This window comes from Ambystoma mexicanum, chromosome 3q (assembly GCF_040938575.1).
Source record: "Ambystoma mexicanum isolate Mex_15411 chromosome 3q, UKY_AmexF1_1, whole genome shotgun sequence".
Lineage (NCBI taxonomy): Eukaryota > Metazoa > Chordata > Amphibia > Caudata > Ambystomatidae > Ambystoma > Ambystoma mexicanum.
The window spans coordinates 813,616,076-813,633,761 of NC_090926.1; the positions used below are offsets into that span (position 1 = coordinate 813,616,076).

The 17,686-nt window shown below is 51.2% G+C and overlaps 1 protein-coding gene across 1 annotated transcript in view; it reads left to right on the forward strand.

Annotated features, from left to right (window-relative positions):
- SPAG9 (sperm associated antigen 9) overlaps positions 1-17,686 on the forward strand; it is a 2,727,931-nt gene that overhangs the window by 549,156 nt on the left and 2,161,089 nt on the right. The gene's annotated exons all lie outside the window — the stretch shown is intronic.

Below are 17,686 nucleotides of genomic sequence, written 5' to 3' on the forward strand. Positions count from 1 at the left end.
CTAGGGTCAGCCCAGGTGGTAAATCGAGGATTTAGTAGTCACCCCGTACAGACCGTTGCAAGGGAGGCTAGGCGGGCACAGTACCTTTAAGATGGAGAGGATCCTCCAGCGGGGGCAGTTGTTCCTGGCAGCGGGTGCAAGTCGCGGCGTCGTCCAGAGGAAGAGAAGATCTCGATGTGGAGGAAAGCTGAAGGTCGTTGCACTGCCAGGGAATAAACCAGCCGCGGGGTTCTCCGGTTAAAAGGTACTACCCTTTTATTCGCGGTAGTGGTAAATCATGGTATCCCGGCTGCCGGGGTGCTTGGCACAGGCAAGGCGGCCACGAGATGATCCGGGAAGGCGAAAAGGCGGGCAAACTGGTTATTCCCTACCAGTCAAAGGAAGAAGACTCCTCGGAATGAAGATCTCCTCTGTCGTCGGGAAAAGTGGTGAGGTGGTTCAGCAGGGCTCCACCGGTGGTGTCGTTGTTGCAGGTCGGCTCAGCTTCTCCCTCTTCAGATTCTTAAGTGCTGTGGCGACTTCTGAAGTTCCAGTCCTCAAAGCCCTGCTTTTATGCAGAAAACCCCCATTCATCAGTCCTAGCTGTCACTCAAACATGCCAATTACACAAGAGTGCGACTTGAGTTGCCGAGGCAACTCAGTCCAGGGTGCTTAAACCCCCCTCCCACACATCCTGTAGACCCAGACAGAGTGGCACCACTTTTGGAGGCTTCTGTGGAGAAGCCTGCCAAAAAGTGGAACAAAGGGCTCGACTTGGGTTGGAGATACAGAGGCGAACACAAACGCCATTTTAAAACCGAGTTCCGGCAAAAAGACCCAACCGGGGAATAAATATTAAATAAATAACCCAGCGGTATCTTTAACATTGCACCAAAAAGTGGTGCGTTTAAAATGAATGGGAAAATCCCATAGAAAATATTCCCGTGGAATATTTCACGTGGTAACCACTGCCACCAGCCAGAAACTCTACGAGGTGGGACTGCACAGTGCCCCCTCGAAAAACAGACCCAGGGGCAATCTAATTACCCCTAGCAGTACTTCCATAATATGATGGTTTGTACTGGTTCTGTTCCCAATTTAAGACTAGTAAAGTCAATGGTGACTTTACATGCCCTGGGAGACAGTAGTCAGTCCCAGGGTATGGAGTCTATGTTTGGGGGTCACTATGACACCCCTGTGTCACTGCACGGAGGGTGCTGTGTAACACACTTACCAAAAACCACATTAAACCCTATGGAGTAAAAGACCCCAGAGCCCATAAAACACATTACAAAGTCAAAGGATATCTCAAATCATGTTTAAGAGTGGGAGAAAAAGAGTCTCACTCTTAGCAGGAGAAAAAAAATAAACCCCAAAAATCCAGCAAAGCTGCTGGGGGACTCATTAGGTTTGGGGAAATTAGCCTTAACAGAGAATTCTCCCTAACAGTGCTCCATTTGCAGTTGTTGCAAAAATGTTTGGATTTGCATTTTCCATTGTATTTTGGCGCGCTACTTGTTGTTGCATGCCTTGCTGTTGGTGTTGCTGCCTCTGAACCATGTTTTGCACTCTCTGCTGGGGCTCATTACAGTACTGTTCTTGTTGTCCACCTCTTCCCATTGGTAACCCGTAGGGGCTTCCTGGATGTGGGTGACCACATTGCTGCATGTTTCCGATGGGAGGGGGCCATTGGTAATATCCCATTTGTCACATTCTACATTCTCTTGAAAAATGCCCCCATCTCCCACAGTTCCAGCATGACCCTTGGGCTCCTCCCCTCATTCCTTTTCGTCCAAACCCTCCTCTTGCTGCAGGACCCCCTGTTAGGGAGAATTCTTATTCTATGGCTAATTTCTCTTACCTATAGAGTCCCCCGGCAGCTTTGCTGGATTTGAAGGGTTTGTTTCTTTTTACCTGCTAAGAGTGAGACTCTTTTTTTTCCCCACTCTTAGGCATTTTGCTATGTGTATTCTAGGCTATTTTTGTGTTTAATGTCTCTGGGATTTTCTCAACCCCATAGGAGCCCTCTTTAATCACATGTGTTACACAGCACCCTCAATGCAGTGACACAGGGATGTCGTAGCGACCCCCAAACATAGACTCCATACCCTGGGACTGACTACTGTCTCCCAGGGGATGTAAAGTCCCCATTGACTTTACTAGTCAAATCCTATGAACTAAACCAGTACAACCCATCTTACTATGGTGGTACTGGGAAGGGTTAATAGTTTTTCCCTTATGTTCATTTTCGAGAGGGTACCGTACAGTCCCTCTCTCAAAAGTTTCTGGCTGGTGGCAGTGGTTACTACAGTAAATATCCGACTGCAAATATTTTCCTGTGGGTTTTTGCCAATGTTCGAGGCTACCACTTTTTCTGACAGCCTCTAACATACCGCCGGTTTATTTTAATATTAACTTTACTCCGGTAGGTTTTATTTGCCAGAACTTTAATATAAATTCTTTCTCATGTCTTTCTCTTAACTCCTAACCCAGGTCGGGGATCCTTTGTTCGTCCTTTTGGCGGGCTTCTGCCAAGAAGCCCTCCTTTCGGCGCCACTGAGTCTGGGGTGGGTCCATTGTGTGGGAGGGGGAGTAGGAGACCTGGACAGGGTTGCCTCAGCAACCCATGTCGCGTTCTATCCTGATTAGGCTGGAGGGTCTCCCGCCAAAGATGACCACTCCACTGTGTGAGTGACAGCTAGGCTGTATGAATGGGGTTCTTTTTGCAAAAAAGCAGGTTTCTGAGGACTGGAAGAGCAAGACGTTGCCACTGGAACTAAGAAGCCAAAGAGGAGAGAAGCCAAAGACATCTGCAACGACTGAACCACCGGTGAAGCCCTGCTGTAGCGTCTCACCACTTTTGTCCACACGACGAGAGAAGATCTTCATCTGAAAGAGCCTTCTTCCCTTGAGCTGGTGGGGCCAACCAGTTTGCCAATCGCCTTCCCGGACCTGCCTTGGTCGAATCGCCAGTACCCAGTACTCGGTCGCCGGATAGCCAGGCACCAGTCCACCCGGACTGCGATTTAAAGGATCGTACCTTTTATTCGTCGGGCAGCACCGCGGCTGGTTTCTTCCCTGGGTAGTGCAGTAACTTGAACCTTCCTCCACGACGAGAGCATCTCTTCCTCTGCAGGATCACCCGAACTGCGGAATCTACCAGGAACAACCGCCACCGCAGGAGCCACTTCTTCATTTTAAAGGTACATTTTTCTGCCAGGCCGCCCTTTCTTCGCGGTAGCACTAAAGGTGTTTTAAATCCTTTACCTACCTGTAGGGTTGGCCACCCCTACATCGTTAACCAAAGAACTGACTGCAGCTACAAGAACATTTTGCTCCTGGGCCCTTGCCCTGTACCACTGACTCTGGCCAAGGCCTACTGACTCTGGCTACATTTGTTAGATCTGCCTTCTTTAGATTGATTCTCATCTAGAACTGTGTGGTGCTCCTATATCTTATAACTGCCATTTCCTTCCCTTTTCTAAACCTTGTGAAATGCCATTTTGCTCAGTTTTCATTTAAGTATTGTTTATACTGATGCACTGTCTTGTTTAAACTGGTTCACAAACTTATGGGAAGTGTTGCTAGGGTGTGTAAGAAGATATTTCTGTGTGTGCCGTTTTGCTCAGTTTTCACTCTGTTTCACTTGGTCTACAATTTAGATAGGGAGTGTGTATATTTTTCCTTGACTTAATTTTAACTTGCTTGATGACTGTGATTAATGTGTTTTACTAGAAGTGTATAAAATAAATATATATATATATACTTTTTAATACAAAGCTTTGATCAGTGTTTTCTTGTTCCATAGTACTGTAGGCCTAATGTGTAAACCCTGAATACTGCTCATCTCCCTCTTGACATAAGTCTGACTGCTCAGCCACAGCTACCAACTAAATCTTTGTGGTACAGACTGATACCAAAGGGGATTTATTGCTCTCATCTGTAGTCTTAATCTTCTGTAGTGCTCCCTAAGGGAACTGCACAGGATTCTGCCTAACAACCCCAAATCCTCCTCTTTTTCCCTGGTACCCACCTCGTCCTCTTGCCGGTCTGCCTTGCCATTGGGGTCCTTTGTATTGCTCCTCTCCCGCCCATTGCTCTTGCCTGTTTGCAGACCAGGCTGCTGCCATCCTTGTTGGTATATTTCCTATTCCCTCCTCCCCATCTCCGGGCCTCTCCGTGGGTAGGGCTGCATTAATCGCAGCGACCATCACCAGATTATTCTGAACAAGCTTTGCTTCGTCTGCCAACCTCCTCTGTGCTATCTCCTTTTCCCTCTCTTTGATCCTCCTACAATGGTGTACTATGATGCTCTGAATCTCTGGCCACCCCTTGGCTTCTATCCCAGCTATTTTATCCAAGGCCTTCTGCACCTCTTTTGGGAGCCCTCACTTAATTATAATGTAGAATAATGCAGTGGATTGATCCCAAGCCGTGCCCGTTTTTGATCGCCACAGGTCTTGTACCCAAAGAACGAATTGCCCAGCCTCCTCCTCCTCACCCATAGTGCAATGCATCACTAAATGTAAATCGGGGGTGTCTGGGAAGGTTTTCCGCAATGCATCCCATACTTGTGTGCTCTTATATTGTTAACTGACGACCCATCTTGGCAGTCACAGTTCATTGTTACTCCCGGGAAACCGGCCTTCACCCACACCCCGTCTGCTTGATCATCGACGGCGGATACTAATAAACTTTTTACATCCCCTATGGCCAATGGTACCGCTGCTGTGTTCTTTTCGAATGCAAAGGATCGAAATGCAAATTTTTTGGGGGGGGTCCCCTCCAAACCCCTGTTTTTAGGCCAAAAACCATTAATTTTACCTATACCAAACCCCCCAAAAAAAAAACATTAAAAAAAAAAAAGGCATTCAGTCTTTTTTTTTTTTCTTCCTTTTGACTCCAATGTATTGCATTTGATCCTTTTGTTTTCGAATGAATGACTGGACACCATGAGAAACTACCATTCGATATATAATAAACAACAATCATTAGTATACTTTTGAATAAATCTAAAAAAACCTATAAATTGCATGCATGCGATTACACCATCTTTTATTGGGACTTTTATGGGGTAGAAGGCGTGGAGGGCTTGTCCTCTGTGATTACCTGGGCGACTGGGTGGTTCTTGGCACATCAAGGAAAGTAGGGAGTTGTAATGACATGTGTTAGTTTTAGGGCACACTATACTGAGACAGAGGTCTGGGTTTATTGGGGGCACTGTGTGGTGGGCTGCACAGCAGGGTCACACTTCTGGTACATCAAGAGAATACCTTAGGAAGGCACAGGGTTACATTGGCAGTAATTTTCCAACAGCGGGGGCAAGGGAGCAGGGGCAGGTTTGTGAAGATGGATGAGCTACAAAGTATGGTTCGAGCAAGTTCACACGCAGGGCAGTGATCACATAGGAAGGGTGATATGATACATTCTGTTATTTGTTTCAATTATCCCCGGCGCATCCGTGAGAAAGGTTTTTGTGAAGCTCTCAGACAGAGGAGAAAGGGTGGGGGCTGTGAGCGCGCTGTGCGCGGTGCTCCAAAGTGGAGAGAAGCCTTTTCGTACTATTGAAGTGAGGCCTAGTCCAAAGATGGAGTCGAGGGCACACAAAATGGAAGCAAAGTGTATCCCGCAATAGCGCCAGTTATGCTAATGTTAGCATAAGGGTAATGAGGGCATCCCCCGCTATTGCACTAGCAAGTGGTCCGTAATGTGCACAATATGCGAGGGGGGGCCCAAACGACCCCTTGCCCCCACACACTACCCATGATCTCCCAAAGCGAATCCCATCTCACCGAGTCAAACGCCTTTTCAAAGTCGATTGCGAGGAAGGCCAGTGGGTCTGGCGTCTCAGCAGCCAAACCTATGGTGAATTGCACCCTGCGCAGGTTCATCCGTGTAGATCTGGAAGTCATGAACCCGCACTGGTCCGGGTGAACCCGAGAACCAATTACCCCCAGTAAGTGATTGGTCCGAACCCGGGCGAGGATCCTGGCCTCTTCATTAATCAACGAGATTGGCCTATAGGAGGCGTACTATTCTAATGGTTTACCAAGCTTTGGGAGAACCACTATGCTAGCCATTCTTAGATCTGGTGGGAGGCACCCATCCTGTCTGCGCTGCATAAAAAGGCGATGCATTGGTCCGACCATCCGCTCCCCCAGTTGCTTCCATACTTCCACCGGGAACCCATTGGGTCCATGCACCTTATCCGTCTGTAGCTGCGCTATTGCAGCAGAGATCTCTTGCTCAGAGATGTTTGCCTCCAAACCCAAGCCTGCTGAGCGGTCAGTTTTTGAAGAGGCACCCGATCCAACGTAGCTGACCCCCGCCCACCTTACCGCTGAGCATACCATCAAGGGATTATAGAGTGTCTCATTAAATTGGGTGAAGGCTTCTGCGGTATCTGTATCATCGGCCAAGTACTTCCGTTGGGCATCCTGTATAACCTGCATGTGCCTGCTCCCCATATCCCTTCACTCCAGCCAGGCCAACATTTTACCCGCCTTGTCCCCTGCTTCATGTATCTTTCTTTGTCTAGCCCAGTGCACCTCTCTGGCGTTATCCAATGCCACGTTGCGCAGTGACTCCTGCGCCGTAGTCCAGGTCAATCTTGCTTCTGGCGACTTAGAAAAGAGGTACCCCTCCTCTGCTCGTCTTACTGCCCTCTGTGCCTCCTCCACCTCATTTGCTTGCTTCTTGCACCTAGCTGCTAACCCCTCTAGAAACCTGCATGGAATATCACCCTGTAATTGGATCTAAGGATAAATGTGCACTCTACGTTCCTGCTAGGTGTGTCTTGGAAAGGAATGTGGTGTTGGGGGACTGCCTATTAAGACATTGTAGCTCCAGCCTGCGCTTAACATTTGAGCATAGCCTGTTGACATTCCAGGTCATCAGGAAAAACCTTCCCGTTATGAGCCATCATCCCAGAGAAACCTTGTCATGCCGCTGGCTTCTAGCCCCAGCCCATTCCACCCCCTGGATCCCTCCTGACCCTCCCTCTGTCGCCCCGTATCCTTGTGAGACTCCCATGCCCTGTGTACCTCCCCAAACATGATCTCACAAAAAAAGCCAACTCCTTCCTCCCAGCACCCCCCTCCACCAACCAGAATCACCTGTCACCCCAGTCCTGCGTCAAACGGACACAAGATAATATAACCAACTATATGTGGGGTGCGCATCCAGGCAGTCCATGAAGGCCTCCATCCCTCCTCCAGTCGTCCACATTGAGCTACAACCCCGCTTTAGTCCCCGTAAATTGGGCCAGAATAGTTCCAGCTTTAAGTTCAGCCGGGGCCCCCGGAGTCAATCTCGCCTGCTGTTTAGTCAGGTTGCTCCGCAGGCTACGAATCAAACATAAGCGGGGACACTTCCTCTGCCACCTTCGCTGTGGGCCTTCCCTTTGGTGGTCTGGGTGCGATACTGGAGAGGATCTGGGTTTTCATCCAGTTCCATGCTTATGCAGGATTGTTGAACATGTGATCCGTTCCCTCATGATGCACCTTCAACTGCGCCGGGACCAAGAGGGCATATTTAATCCCCATGGACGCCAACTTCCATTTGACTGAGTTGAAGGATTGGCAGGCCTTCTGCCCTTCTTTGGTTTAATCCGGGAAAAGCCTGATCCTGTGGCCGATGTATGTTATCGGGCCAGTTGCCCTTGCCATCTGCAGCATGGCGTCCGGGTCTCTGTAGTTTAGTCTAGGCTATAATGGTGCGTGGAGGGATCTCCTGGGACTGGGCGATCTGTTGGTATCTGGTGCGCCCTTCCAATAGAGAAGAACATTGGCAGTTTCTTTGGGGAAAATAGGTCTGCCAGCATTTCTCCAGTAAGAGCCCCATACTGGGGCCTACTTCCCTCTCTGGCATTCCGAGTTTACGTAGGTTCTAGATCTTCCATCGCTGTCCTCGGCCCTTCGCTCCAGCTGGGTTAGTTATTGGGATACTGTGGCCATTTTCTTTTCCAGGCGCCTCAAGGCGTCCTCTGAGTTGGAGTTACGTTGCTCTGTCTCCCAGACCCTTGTGGAGAGCTTCCGTAGGTCATGTCTCAGAAAGGACACTTCTGATGCGAGGCAGTCTATTTTGATTTCCAGCGAGTTTCTGGACTCCCCGATGGCTCCCATAATATCTTTGAGGGAAAGTTTGGGGTTCCTTGGGTATCCCCTCCATTACCCTTTATGCCGGTGTGGAAATTGGAGCGTTGGATGGGCCATTCGCCGTATATTGGGCCATTTTGTTTCGGCGTCCCCCTTCCTGGGCTTGTCTTTAGCCATAATGTCTCTTATGGTTTGCATGCACTGGTGATCTCTTTTTTGCCTACTATCTACCCCAAACTCTGCCAGCGCCCTACAGCCTCCACGCAGCTCTGTTGCCTCCAGTACAGGGGGACACCTGCTGCCCCTGTCGCACATTCCTTTTACTGCCCCTCACCACTTATGCCCGGCACAGGGAACCTTTTCCTCAGTTGTTGCCAGCCCATGCCCCAGAAACCTGTGGTATTTTAAGATGCACCCGTCTGTCTCCAATGTCCAGGGTCCGCACGCCGGCCCCCCGCTCATGCGGGGAGCACCTGCTGACTTGCTCTCCAATCTCACTTACTGGCCGTGCCCGTGGTGCTAGCCAATTGTCTACTCTGGTCTGATCACCTGGTGCAGTACATGGGTGCCTTCCTGTGCGGTAGCATTCCCACTTAAAGTCCCCACACCTTAACCTCCGGACCCCTCCCGCCAGGGCAGAGCACTATAGTCCAGGGGACCACAGCCTCCACTTTTCTATGCGGTGCGCAGCCCCCAATGTCGATCTTGGCTCTGGGAGAAGTCCCAATGTGTGTGTGTGCCCTCCCCGTTGCTACCGTGGCTCCAATTTGCCCTGCTGTTTTTTATTTCAGAATACTGAGGCCACACAGTATTTCGAGGGGATTGGGTCCTCCGACGTATTCCATATCTATGACAGTAATCACCACAGCTGTGCTGCTTCGGAAAATTTCCTGCGTCAATGACGTCGAAGCGCCGTCCTCGAGGACCTCCTCCGACGGCCGAAGTCATCCGATGTGATAAGTAGGACGCACGACGCCCGTAGCCTCAGTTCCGCTTTTTCCATGAACGTGTTTGCTTCGTGAATCTCGGTACGCCTCGACTCTTTGGAGTTTCTGTTGTTCATCTCGGTTCTTCGAACCTGTTTGTTTGTGAAGTTATTTTTCATGAAGATGTCTACCTCGTCTTCCACACCGCGTCCGGGCTTTAAGAAGTGCGGGGACTGTGGGTCCAGGATGTCGGTCACGGACTCGCACAACGCCTTCCTCTGGTGCCTCGGGGAGGCCCATGACACGGATGACTGTGTCGACTGCCAGTCGCTCACGTTGAAAGCCTTGCGGGAGCGCAAGAAGAAGTTATTGGTAGGTAAGGTGTCCAAGCCCCGGAAGTCGAGGTCTGCGGGGCTTTCGACAGACGACTCGAGGGGTGACTCTCTGTGTCGTCGTCGGAAGTCCAGTGGGTCTCGGTCCCGGAGTCGGTCCCGCCACTCCTCTGCCTCTTCGAGGCACATCCGAGGACTCCGCCCGTCAGCGGGTCGCTTACCCCACCAAGCATGCGACACCGGAGGAATGGGCTTCCTTCGGGAAAAAAATGTTGGCGATTCTCGAATCGCAGGGCACTGGTCCGTCCGTGCCTCCCAGTGGGGTCAGTCGTGATCAGCCGAGAGACGCCTCTCGCACGCCTTCGGGCTCGTGTGGTCATCACGATTCGCGGGAAAGGTCCCGCTCGGACAAGGGGAATCGTACTCGGCATGCCCGGTCCAGGTCCCGGTCCTCGACACGCTCGAGACCGCGTGAACCTGTGAAGTCTTCGAAGAAGACATCGACGCCTGTGGCACCGAGGTCGTCGACAGACTATCTCGAGGCTCCACCTCTGAGGAAGTCGTCGACGCCTTTGGCGCCCAGGATGTCGAGGGACATGCTGGGGGCTCCGCCTTCGAGGCCTGTGTCGACGGCGTTGATGCTGTCAGTGCCGCCGATTCTCTAGACGCCTTTCGGGGCTGTGTCGACGGGGGTACCCCGTGGCTCGGGGGAACCTCCCAGGAAGGCTCTGGCCAAGGTCAAGCATGGCTTTGGTTCCAGTTCTGTGCCTTCTTACCGCCATCTGGAATTCATTTCAGAGGTGGATCAGGGCTCTGATGATGGCATGGTGCCTGACACGGTGCCTGACGAGATTCTCTCAGGCCATAGCCAGTTTGAGGACCTGAGGCAGTCCCTGCTTGATGCTAGTGGGCTGGACACCTCTCCTGAGCCTGGCACTCATGCCGATTCTTCGTACCAGCGACTTATGTCACGGGTCACCGAGTACTTAGGTTGGTCTGCTTCCCCAGGGGAGTTTGTTCAGGATGACTTTACGGATATCCTTGACATTGGTCCACCAACTGACCCGGTACTGCCATTTCATATGGCTATGCAAAGAAGGGTGGCAGTGGCTTGGACTGCTCCGGAGAGTCTCCCGGCAGTGAGCAGGTCTTTGCCGCGAAAATACCGCCCAGCCAGTATTGACCCCTGCTACTTGTCCAAGCACCCTACTCCGGAGAGTTTGGTGGTGTAGGCAGCTACGGCCCCGGCAAAGCAGGCATCGTACCCTACCATCCCTCCTGATAGGGACGACAAGCGTTTTGACGGCTGGGCGAAGAAAGTGTTTTCTGCAGGGGGTATGGCGCTTCAGGCGGCCAACTCCATTTGTGCTTTGTCTCATTTCACGCACACTCTGTGGAACTGTGTTTCCTTGGCGCCTGAACATATTCCCGAAGGGGATGAACGGGATGGTTTCCTTGCCATGGTTCAGTCGGGTTTGGACATAGCAGATTGCGTCAGCCTGTCCATGGCGGCGAGCACCGTGATACGCAGGTTTGCGTGGTTGTGGAAGTCGGGGTTTGCTCCTGATGTGCAGGCCCGGCTCCGCAACATGCCCTTTGACGGGGAACATATTTTTGGCAGCAAGGCTGACAAGAGCCTTGAGAGGTTGCAGACCTCCAAAGCTGCAGCGAAGTCGTTGGGCGCTGCAGTTCGACAACCTCCGCCTTTTCGTCCTAGGGGACAGCAATGGAGGGGGAGGTTCCTTTCGTTATTACTCCTCCTTTGGTAAAGCGAGAGGAGCTGCCACTCAAAGGGGCCACCGTAGGAGTGCCGGAGGTGGAAAACAAGGTACTCGAGGTGCCAAGGCCGCTCGGGCTGTTGTCTCTTTGCCCTCAGGCAACGCCGCAGCCGCTTCAGCTCAGTCATGAGGCCATGTCCCATGGTTCGCCGGTTGCGGGAAGCCTGGCACAGCATCTTGCAGAGTGGCGCGCCATTACTTCAGATGTGTGGGTTCTGGAGATCGTAACCCACGGCTACTGTCTTCCTTTCCGGCAGAGGCCTATGACAATCCACCGGAGAATCTCTTTGAAGAGTCCGGATCCGCTCCTTGCGCAGGAAATTCAATTCCTGCTGGAGAAAGGCGCCATAGAACTGGTGCCTGTAGCGGAGAGGAACAAGGGATGGTATTCCACTTATTTTTTGATTTCCAAGAAAGACGGGGGATTGAAACCCATCATGGACTTGCGCGGTTTGAACAAACTCCTCAGGAAGGACTAGTTCAAGATGGTTACTCTTTCTCAAGTCCTCCAGGCCCTTCAACTTCAGGACTGGTTGGTGTCTCTCGACATCAAGGACGCTTACTTTCATGTGCCTATCCATCCAAAGCACGAGAAGTACCCGAGGTTTGCGGTTGGCGACTCGCACTTTCAGTTTCGGGTCTTGCCGTTCTGCTTGACCTCCGCCCGAGGGTCTTCACCAAGCTCATGGTAGTGGTGGCAGCGCACCTCAGGAAAGGGGGGATTCATGTCTACCCCTACCTGGACGATTGGTTGATCAGGGCGCGCTCTCCCGAGCAAGTCCTGGATCATCTGCCAGTCACCTGTCACTCCTTCCACAAGCTGGGCTTCTCCCTCAACTTGAAGTCCCATTTGACACCAACTCAGAGGCTCCAGTACATCAGAGCAGTGCTCGACACGTCCCTGGGGCAGTGTTTTTCTCCCCAGGTGAGGGCTTATCACATTCAGCAGATGGTGCACCAGTTTCAACTTGCCCAGACTCTCCCAGCGTTCGAGTTCTTGAGACTGCTCGGCCTCATGGCATCCTGCATTCTTCTGGTGCCAGAGGCCAGGTTGCGGATGAGATCTTTGCAATGGGCACTCAAGCTCCAGTGGTCTCAGTCCTCCGGCAGGATGTCGGACCCTGTTCAGGTGCCGTCTTCGGTCGCCCAGGACCTTCTGTGGTGGGCCGACAAAGGCAATCTGATGAGGGGGTTTCCATTTTGGCTAGCCTGGCCGGAGGTGACGATCGTGATGGACGCATCCCTCACGGGATGGGGAGCTCATGCCAACGAGTTGACAGTCAGTGGTCGTTGGTCTCCGTCGGAGTCCAGACACACATCAATCTGTTGGAGCTGAGGGCCGTCCGGCTAGCCCTGAAGGCTTTTCTGCCGACTGTGCGAGGAAAGAATGTCCTGATCCTGACGGACAACACGGTGGCCATGCACTACCTCAACAAAAAGGGGGGGTCAGGGTCACTTCCTCTGTGCAGGGAGGCGATGCAGCTATGGTTCTGGGCAATCCAGCAGGAAGTTTCGATCTCAGCAGTTCATCTGGCAGGAGACGAAAACAAGACAGTCGACGCCCTGAGCAGGCAGAGCGCAATCTCTTACGAGTGGGAGTTGGCTCGGGAGATTCTCCTGGAGATCTTCCCCCTTTGGATCTCTTCGCCTCCAGTGTCAACCAGAAGTGCGAGAGGTTCTGCTCACGGGAATCTCCTCCAAACGGAGCCTTAGTAGACGCGTTTGTGGTGGAGTGGTCATTCCCACTGCTGTACGCGTTTCCTCCAGTCCCCGTCATCCCGCAAGTACTGCAGAGGTTACGGAGGTTCGGTTCCCGGATGATCCTCACTGCTCCGGGGTGGGCCCGGAGGACGTGGTACCCGGACCCTCTCGACTTGTCCATCTGCCCTCCACGTCGTCTTCCCTACCGAGACGATCTGCTCTCACGGGAGGGGGATCAGGTTCTCCATCCAGAGGTCAGGTCCCTCAACCTTCACGCTTGGTTTCTGAAAGGTTGAGGTATAAGGATTGGGACCTCCCTGAAGACGTGATGGAGGTGTTGCTTTTGGCCAGAAGGCCCGCAACAAAGTCCTTGTACCGTTGCCGTTGGAGAAAGTTCTGCGACTGGTGCAAGGGTTAAGAATGTGGATCCTTTTGCATGTGAAATTCCCATTGTTCTGTCTTTTTTGCTTTCTTTGGCCCACAGGGGCCTTCAAGTGGGTACCATTAAAGGTTACCTGGCGGCGCTGTCCAGATTTAAGCGCTCATCTGAAGAGTGTTCCTATTTTAAAATTCCTTTAATTTCTCAGTTTCTGAAAGGGCTCACTAATGTGTTCCCTCCGTCACCTTTCCAGGTGCCCAGTTGGGATTTGAACCTTGTTCTCAAGTTTCTGATGGGTGCTCCGTTTGAGCCTTTGCATTCATGCCCTTTGTGACTGTTAACTCTGAAAACTGTATTTTTTTAATTGCGGTCACTTCCGGTCGCAGAGTGAGTGAGTTACAGGCACTTTCAGTTAAGCCACCCTTCACTGTGTTTCATAAGGACAGGGTTGTCCTTGGAGTTCGTCCTTCTTTTCTTCCGAAAGTCGTGTCGGAATTTCATTTAGGCCAGAAGGTTGTTCTTCCGGCATTTTATCCTCCTCCACATCCTGGTAAGCAAGAGGAGAGGCTCCATAGGCTTGATCCTAGGAGAGCTTTAAGCTTTTATATTTCATGCATTTCCCGGGTCAGAGTGGACGATCAGCTCTTTATTGGTTACGCTGGAAAGCATTTGGGACAGGCTATGACGAAACAGACTTTGTCTCGTTGGATTATTTTGGCTATCTCTGAGTGTTACCGCTTGGCGGGTAAGGACCCACCGGTCGGCTTACGGGCCCATTCTACCAGGGGTATGGCTGCCTCTACTGCCCTGCAGAGGGGTGTTCCTATTCGCAACATCTGTGATGCAGCCACCTGGGCGTCGGTACATACTTTTGTACGTCACTATTCCCTCGATTCCATCCGGGGGCAGGATCTGGCCTTAGGCAAGGCGGTCCTTTACTCCGCAATTTGATTGGGCATGCTAAATTTCTGTTTTCTAAATTCTTTTCCCACCTCCTTGCATTGGTACTGCTTTGGGAGTCTGTCATAGATATGGAATACGTTGGAGGACCCAATCCCCTTGAAGAACAAGTTACTCTCTTACCTGGTAACGTTCTTTCGATGGGATGGTCCGACAACGTATTCCATATTGCTCCCTCCCTACCTTCCCCGCTGCAGAATTTCTTATGCGATTGCAGCTTACGTTTCTGCAAGGCTTTGTGTGTCAGACTGGCAGAAGACTGGTGGCACACGTTCTGGGAAAAAACTACAACTGAGGCTACGGGTGTCGCGCATCGTACTTATCACTTCGGATGACGTCGGCCGTTGGAGGAGGTCCTCGAGGACGGCGCATCGACGTCATCTACGCAGGACGCAGACTGGGAGCGCCACCACTGGCCCAATCCACCCTCCTCATGGCCGCCTACCTTCACCTTTCGCCCTTTAGTGCGGCTCAGCACGGCTGGACACAGTTTCTGCTTGCAGGGACATGCAGCGCCCTCAGTCATGTCCTCCGCTCAGCTGACGGGGTCGCTCTTCGCCTGCCTAGGACGGGCTCGCAGCTGGGCACAGGTCTTGCCTACTGCTGCTCCTTGTCACTCCTCTCCCACAGCCTGCAGCGGGACCCGGCGGCGCGGTCCCCGCACCACTTTGCCCGCACTTCCAAAATGGCGCCAGGCACCTCGCACCGCAGCCCACCTTTAGGCACTGTTTACAGGGATTCCCGGGGACCCCAGACTGGCACAGAATGTGGTTACCAGTCTGCACCAGTGCCAATTTCACTCTGTGACTCCGGGATCAGGATATTGGAACCAGGATGTCTGCAGCCTCGGCGGAGCCTTCGAAACTCCTTGTCCTATTGGTTCCCTCCCAATAGAAATAGAGGAAGGGAGCCAGTAATTGTCATTTGCTCCCTGAAGGAGTTTGGGGGACAGGATGCTGCTGCTGCTGGCTTTGAACCAGAAATCGGGATAACCCTTGAAGGACCAACAGTGGTCCTTGCCTACTTGGGAGTTCCAGGAAAGGCCACCCAGACAAGAAGGCAAGCTGGGTCCCTGGGTCCTCTGCAAAGGGGGAGACCCCGGTAGAGTCAGTCACTTGCTGGAGGAATTGCAAGAAAGCTGCCGACTCGGGATGCCTGCGAGGTGCTGTGGCATGGTCCATTAGTCGACAGGGCACCCACAAGGCAGAGACCAGGTGGGCTGCATTGAAGATTGCAGTTTTCTACCGCGGAGATGGAAGGATCCATCCGCCAAGCCCTGAGGTTGCTGCAACAAGAAGAGAAGCCGTTTGGAGTGCCGCCAACCCACCATTAACCAGGGGAATGTAAGAGGGGCATGGCTATCAGAAGTAAGACAGACACAAGGGGTACAATACAAGGATGTTTATTGAACAGTATATGGGTGAAAAAAACACCTAATCTAAACCTAAATCTAAGATGGGAGCAAACTATGACCCTCAAAGTAAAGGAAACTCTGTCCTAGTGGTGTTGTGTCAAAACAAAATGGCCTATACTAATAAACCTATTGCCAAATCCCTACTCTATATAACAAAAGGATGTGGGACAATGATGGGTATTTCTTTTAAAAAATATTTCTTTATTATAATTTTTAACACAACCTTCAGGGATCCAAGCACTCCTGAAATATCAACCCCACCTCCAAAGCCCCCCAAAGTGTTGAGACAGCACAGAACATATGAGCCAGTCATATATAAGTGATAAATATATGCAGATTAAAAGCAACAACTTGGACATAGAGTATACACCATGGGCATCCAAGGCAATACCCCTCCATGCCCCGAACTACATCATCATCTGGCAAAGCAACCACAGGAGAATCAAAATTAAATAATAATTGGCTGGGAACAACTCACCCTCTCTATTCCCGAAAAGACAACAAGGGTCGTGCTGTCACTCCGGCTTCATCTCCCAGGGAGAGTGGCAGGCCGGGGTCCTCCACATCTCTGGACATACAAGTTCTGAAAGGGCCCAGTAATCCAGTGGTCTGCTCCAGTCTGGTAAGATCACTGCATAGTGAGTTTCCCTCTTCTCACACATGTTTATACTGTTCACACATTCCTGAAAACAAGAAGCCCTTTGTTGCCTCCACGCCATGACTATTAAGGACAAAGCTACCACTGCCCCGATCCCCACCAATTGCTTCTCAGCTGAGACCCACCCTCAACCAGGGCCAGTATCCACAGTTCTGTGTGTTATTTCTTTGGCGCAGATAGCATCTGAGAGACAGCCACCTTTATTTTAACCCAAAACTGACGTATCTGTGGGCAGCTCCAGGAGACATGGAAAAAATCAGCGGGGTCATACCCACATCTAATACAGTGGGCGGGAGGGATGCTTGTCAAGTTAAACCCCATGCAGGCGTGCCAGGGAATAGTACACTTGATGCAAACATTTTAAATGCATCAATCGGAGGCGATTGTTCAAGGACAATTTGCGTGTATGCCTGCAGATCACCCTCCAGTGTTCAATCGTCAGCTCCCTCCTCAAAACCAATTCCCATTTAACTTTGTTGTTCCATATACGGGTTACTTTCTGTGATCGAATGACTTTATATATGGAGGATATCAGCTTCTAGTATTGGGGAAGTTACAGGTGCATGCAGGAAGTTTGTTCATTTCGACTTGAGTACCTCACGCAAACCGGACGTTCAACAGCATAGTCGCTGCCATCCACTCCCCTCTATCATTCATGGCCTCCCATGTAATGAGCCTTCCGTCCTGAATAAGATACCCCAAAGTGTGGACCCCCAACCTTTCAAAATGTCGATAAATGTTCTCGTGGGTAAGTGGTATTCTGCAAACCTGGTATACGGCGAGCATTGGGGACTACTAATCCCGTGTCCTACCATACGTCGTAGCTGACCCCATGAAGGGGCCCCTGAGGGACCCTCGCGTATGGAAACAAGGCACAATCACCACACACGAACTGCTACGCAAGACACGAGGCTGTATTCCCAAAAGCTAGGGTTTATTGCAAAGCAAATAGTCTCAGTTGGCCAACTGGGTCCCACACCCTGCGACGTGTGTTACCAGACCTTGGGGGGATGCAAGAGAGAGAGAGAATCGTATAACAGTTACATATATACAAAGCAAGCATCTTACAATCAGCAGTGACACATCCAATACCGCCCCTAATACATTTCCTTTGAATTGGGTATGATGATTGACAATGGTGACGAGTATGACACCTTCAAACATTAATTTAGCAACAGTTTGCAATTTCGGGGGCCTACAGACACAAGTCTTTGTTTTAAAGAACACAATGCTTCTGTTTTTGCAAGCAAGCTGCGTGCAGGGGGAGAGTCACATTCAAGGCATTGCTATCTCCTAGTTTCTATTCGTGTACTGGGGGTCAACTTGCTCTCCAGGGCTCAGGAAAGGGGGGGCGCAAAGAAGAGGATAATTCAAGCCATTTAATGTTCGCTTCTAACATTTCTACTGTATTAACGAGACTAGCTGGCACCTGTGTACTGATTAGAATGCCTCGCTGCTTACTT